Genomic DNA, 6,213 nt, shown 5'->3' with positions numbered 1-6,213 from the left:
TCTTGCTTCAAGATTCAATTTCATGATTTTTCAGATCATCAATAACATTTCTCTTTGTTCATCATTCTTTCAAGAGCCAACAATTTTAACACTCATAAACAACAAGATCAAAATTATGCACTGTTCAAGCATTCATTCAGAAAACAAAAAATATTGTCACCACATCAATATAATTAAATTAAATTCAAAGATAAATTCGAAATTCATGTACTTCTTGTTCTTTTGAATTAAAACATTTTTCATTTAAGAGAGGTGAAGGATTAATGGATTTTATTCATAGCTTTAAGGCATGGTTACATAATAATGATCATGAAGTAGAGACACAAAACATAGATAAACACAATATTAAAAACCGAAAACAGAAAGAAATAAAGAACAAGGAATGAATCCACCTGAGTGAGGGTGGCGCCTTCTTTGAAGGTCCAATGGTGTTCTTTAGCTCTTCTATGTCCCTTCCTTGCCTTTGTTGCTCCTCCCTCATTGCTCTTTTATCTTCTCTTATTTCTTGGAGAATGATGGAGTGCTCATGATGTTCCACCCTTAATTGTTCCACATTGTGACTCAAACCTTCTAAAGAGGTGTTGAGTTGCTCCCAATAGTTGTTTGGAGGAAAACTTATCCCCTGAGGTATCTTAGGGATCTCTTGATTTGCAGCCATATGTTCTACCACTGAACTATGACGGCTTATATTAGTCTTTCCATCTCCCATGACTCAGAGGTGGAAGCTTTTTGTCTTCCCTTTGAGGTTTCTCTGGCCTTAGGTGCCATTAATGGTAATGGAAAAGCAAAAAGCTATGCTTTTACCACACCAAACTTAAAATATTGCTCGCCCTCGAGCAAGAGAAGAAAGAAGAGAGGAAGAAGAAGAAGAAGAAAATGGAGTGAGTGAGGGGAGATGGATTCGGCTATATGGGTGGGATTGGGTGGGAAAGAGGTTTTGAATTTTATGAAGGTAGGTGGGGTTTATGGGGAAGAGTGTGTTGATGTGAGGAGTGTTGGGATTTGTGACATGGGGGATACAAATCACAAAAATAGGATTAAGAGGTAAGGTGGGAATATGGTAGGTGGGGATCCTGTGGGGTCCACAGATCCTGAGGTGATCCTGTGGGGTCCACAGATCCTGAGGTGAAAAGAAATACCATTCCTTCACCATATAGGCATGTAAAATACCTTCATGCATCATTCTGGCGTTCAAACGCCCATTGATGCACGTTCTGGGCGTTCAACGCCCACGTAATGCATGTTTCTGGCGTTGAACGCCAGTTTCATGCTTGTTTCTGGCGTTCAGCGCCAGTTTGTCCCCTCTGTGCACCTTCCTGGCGTTTAACGCCAGGTTGTTGCTTGTTTCTGGCGTTCAGCGCCAGAATGGTGCTCTATTCTGGCGTTGAACGCCAGCCAGATGCACCTTACTGGCGTTGAACGCCAGTCTGCGCTGCCTCCAGGGTGAACAATTTTTTTTTCTGTTTTTGACTCTGTTTTTAATTTTTTTGATTTTTTTCGTGACTCCTCATGATCATGTACCTAATTAAACACAAAAATAACAAAGAAACAAAATAAAATAAAATTAGATAAATAAAATTGGGTTGCCTCCCAACAAGCGCTTCTTTAATGTCAATAGCTTGACAGTGGCTCTCATGGAGCCACAAGGTGATCAGGTCAATGTTAGTGTAGTCCCAACACCAAACTTAGAGTTTGGATATGGGGTCTTAACACCAAACTTAGAGTTTGGTTGTGGCCTCACAACACCAAACTTAGAGTTTGACTGTGTGGGTTCTTCTTGACTCTGAACTGAGAGAAGCTCTTCCTGCTTACTCTCTTTTGTCACAGAGGGGTGGCCATGTGCTTTAAACACAAGGTAGTCCCCATTCAATTGAAGGACTAATTCTCCTCTGTTGACATCTATCACAGCTCCTGCTGTGGCTAGGAAAGGTCTTCCTAGGATGATGCATTCATCATCTTCCTTCCTAGTGTCTAGGATTATGAAATCAGCAGGGATATAAAGGCCTTCAACCTTTACTAACACGTCCTCTACTATTCCATAAGCTTGTCTCATGGACTTGTCTGCCAATTGTAATGAAAACAAGGCAGGTTGTACCTCAATGATCCCCAGCTTCTCCATTACAGAGAGTGGCATAAGATTTATCCCTGACCCAAGATCACATAGAGCTTTTTCAAAGTTCATGGTGCCAATGGTGCAAGGTATTAAGAACTTGCCAGGATCTTGTTTCTTTTGAGGTAGAGTTTCCTGAATCCAGGTATCCAGTTCACTAATGAGCAAGGGAGGTTCACTTTCCCAAGTCTCATTACCAAACAGCTTGGCATTCAGCTTCATGATAGCTCCTAAATATTGAGCAACTTGCTCTCCAGTCACATCTTCATCCTCTTCAGAGGAAGAATAATCTTCAGAGCTCATGAATGGCAGAAGGAGATTTAATGGGATCTCTATGGTCTCTGTATGAGCCTCAGATTCCTCTGGATCCTTAATAGGAAACTCCTTCTTGCTTGAAGGACGTCCCAGGAGGTCTTTCTCACTAGGATTTTCGTCCTCTTCCTCCCTAGTGCATTCGGCCACTTTGATCAAATCAATGGCCTTGCACTCTCCTTTTGGATTCTCTTCTGTATTGCCTGGGAGAATACTGGGAGGAGTTTCAATGACTTTCTTACTCAGCTGGCCTACTTGTGCCTCCAAATTTCTAATGGAGGATCTTGTTTCATTCATGAAACTGAAAGTGGCTTTTGACAGATCAGAGACAATATTGGCTAAATTAGAAGTGGTTTGTTCTAAATTCTCTGTCTGTTGCTGAGAAGATGATGGATATGGCTTACTATTGTTCAGCCTATTGCATCCACCATTGTTAAAGCCTTGTTGAGGCTTTTGTTGATCCTTCCAGGAGAAATTTGGATGATTTTTCCATGATGGATTATAGGTGTTTCCATAAGGTTCACCCATGTAATTAACCTTTGCCATGGCAGGGTTCTCAGGATCATAAGCTTCTTCAGAAGCTGCCTCTCTAGTACTGTTGGATGCATGTTGCAATCCATTCAGATTTTGAGAGATCATGTTGACCTGTTGAGTCAATATTTTGTTCTGAGCCAATATGGCATTCAGAGCATCAATTTCAAGAACTCATTTCTTCTGAGGTATCCCATTATTCACGGAATTCCTCTCAGAGGTATACATGAACTGGTTGTTTGCAACCATGTCAATGAGTTCTTGAGCCTCTTCAGGCGTTTTCTTCAGGTGAATAGATCCACCTGCAGAATGGTCCAATGACATTTTCGAAAATTCAGAGAGACCATAATAGAATATATCTAATAGGGTCCATTCTGAAAACATGTCAGATGGACATCTTTTGGTTAGCTGCTTGTATCTCTCCCAAGCTTCATAGAGGGATTCACCATCTTTTTGTTTGAAGGTTTGAACATCCACTCTCAGCTTGCTCAGCTTTTGAGGAGGAAAGAATTTATCCAAGAAGGCAGTGACCAGCTTATCCCAGGAGTCCATGCTATCCTTAGGTTGTGAATCCAACCATATTCTAGCTCTGTCTCTTACAGCAAAAGGGAAAAGCATGAGTCTGTAGACTTCAGGATCAACTCCATTCGTCTTTACAGTCTCACAGATCTGCAAGAACTCAGTTAAAAACTGATAAGGATCTTCAGATGGAAGTCCATAAAACTTGCAGTTTTGTTGCATTAATGCAACTAGTTGAGGCTTAAGCTCAAAGTTATTGGCTCCAATGGCAGGAATGGAGATGCTTCTTCCATCAAACTTGGACGTTGGCTTTGTGAAGTCACCAAGCATTCTCCTTGCATTATTATTATTATTTTCGGCTGCCATGTCCTTCTCTTGTTCGAAAATTTCTGAAAGGTTGTTTCTGGATTGTTGTAATTTAACTTCTCTTAATTTTCTCTTCAGAGTCCTTTCAGGTTCTGGATCAATTTCAACAAGAGTGCTTTTTTCCCTGTTCCTGCTCATATGAAAGAGAAGAAAACAAGAAAAGAAAGAGGAATCCTCTATGTTACAGTATAGAGATTCCTTTATGTTAGTAGAAGAAGAAGGGGATAGAAGAATGAAGATGGGGATTCGGATTTTTGGATGAAGAGAGGTGAAGAGAAGTGTTAGTAATTAAATAATTAAATAGAAGAAGAGAAGAGAAGAGAAATTTTCGAAAATAATTTTTTGAAAAAGAGGTTAGTAATTTTCGAAAATCAAAGACACAATATGATTAAAATTTAAAACAAAAAGAATTTTTGAAAAAGAGAGGGAGAATTTTCGAAAATTAGAGAGGGAAAAGTAGTTAGGTGGTTTTGAAAAAGATAAGAAACAAACAAAAAGTTAGTTAGTTGATTGAAAAAGTTAGATAAGATATTTTGAAATCAAATTTTGAAAAAGATAAAATTTTTGAAAAAGATAAGATAAAAGATAAAAAGATAAGATAAAAATTTTAATAAAAAAATATTTTGAAAAAGATTTAATTTTTTTTAAAAAGACTCAACTAACAAGAAACTGCAAGATAAGATTCTAGAACTTAAAGATTGAACCTTTCTTAACAAGAAAGTAACAAACTTCAAATTTTTGAACCAATCTCATTAATTGTTAGCTAATTTTCAAAAATTTGATATAAAGATAAGAAAAAGATTTTGAAAAGATTTTTGAAATTTTCGAAAATTATAAAAAAAATGAAAAAGATATGATTTTTGAAAAAGATTTTGAAAAGATAAAATTTTTAAAATTGAAATTTTGACTTGACTTGTAAGAAACAACTAATTTTAAAAATTTTTACCAAGTCAACCCAAAATTTCGAAAATTTGGAGGAAAATAAGGAAAAGATATTTTTTTGATTTTTGAATATTTTAATTATGAGAGAGGAAAACAACAAAAATACTCAATGCATGAAATTTTTAGATCAAAACAATGAATGCATGCAAGAATGCTATGAATGTCAAGATGAACACCAAGAACACTTTGAAGATCATGATGAACATCAAGAACATATTTTTGAAAAATTTTTGATGCAAAGAAAACATGCAAGACACCAGACTTAGAAATCTTTAATGCATGGAAAATATGAATGCAAAAATGCACATGAAAAACAACAAAAGACACAAAACAAGAAATCATCAAGATCAAACAAGAAGACTTATCAAGAACAACTTGAAGATCATGAAGAACACTATGAATGCATGGGATTTTTCGAAAAATGCAAGAAAATTTTAAAATCATGCAATTGACACCAAACTTAAAAATTGACTCAAGACTCAAACAAGAAACACAAAATATTTTTGATTTTTATGATTTTCTAATTTTTTTGTATTTTTATTACTTTTTTTTCGAAAATATAGTCTGGAAAAATGAAAAATAAAAAGAAAAATATTTGAAAAAGATTTTTGAAAAGAAAATTACCTAATCTGAGCAACAAGATGAACTGTCAGTTGTCCATACTCGAACAATCCCCGGCAACGGCGCCAAAAACTTGGTGGACGAAATTGTGATCACTGTTCTTTAAGTTGTATGAAATCATTATTGTGGCACCAGTTGTTATCACAACTCCGTTCAACTAACCAGCAAGTGTACTGGGTCGTCCAAGTAAAAAACCTTACGTGAGTAAGGGTCGATCCCACAGAGATTGTTGGTATGAACAAGCTATGGTCACCTTGCAAATCTCAGTTAGGCAGATTAAAATGGTTTATGGGTTTTCGAAAATAAAAATAAGAAAATAGATTATAAAAAGGATAGAAGACTTATGTAGATTCATTGGTGGGAATTTCAGATAAGCGAATGGAGGTGCTGCATGGCTCAAGGACGCCTGCTCTCCTACTGCTTCTACTCAATCCTTCTTACTCCTTTCCATGGCAAGCTTTGTATAGGGGTTCACCATCAGCGGTGGCTACTTTCAATCCTCTCGGGAAAATGATCCTATGCGGCTGTCACTCGCACGGCTAATCGTCTGGAGGCATCACCCATGGTTGATGGCTACATCCCATCCTCGCAGTGAAAACTAATGCTCACGCACTCTGTCACAGTACGGCTAATCATTGGTTGGTTCCCGCTCCTACTGGAATAGAATCCCTTGATTCTTTTGCGTCTGTCACTAACGCCCAGCACTTGCAAGTTTGAAGCACGTCACAGTCATTCATTACCGGAATCCTACTCGGAATACCACAGACAAGGTTAGACTTTCCGGATTCCCAGGATCCTACTCGGAATACCAC

General features: G+C 37.5%; 1 non-coding gene across 1 annotated transcript; it reads left to right on the top strand.

Annotated features, from left to right (window-relative positions):
• The first annotated feature begins 3,335 nt into the window (after positions 1–3,335).
• LOC112805103 (small nucleolar RNA R71) lies at positions 3,336–3,439 on the top strand. Its single transcript, XR_003203712.1, has one exon. It is a non-coding gene; the product is annotated as a small nucleolar RNA R71 (small nucleolar RNA).
• The last annotated feature ends 2,774 nt before the right edge of the window (positions 3,440–6,213 follow it).

This window comes from Arachis hypogaea, chromosome 5, assembly GCF_003086295.3.
Source record: "Arachis hypogaea cultivar Tifrunner chromosome 5, arahy.Tifrunner.gnm2.J5K5, whole genome shotgun sequence".
NCBI lineage: Eukaryota > Viridiplantae > Streptophyta > Magnoliopsida > Fabales > Fabaceae > Arachis > Arachis hypogaea.
The sequence above is the reverse complement of the archived record's forward strand: the minus strand, read 5'-3'. Positions and strand labels throughout refer to the sequence as shown.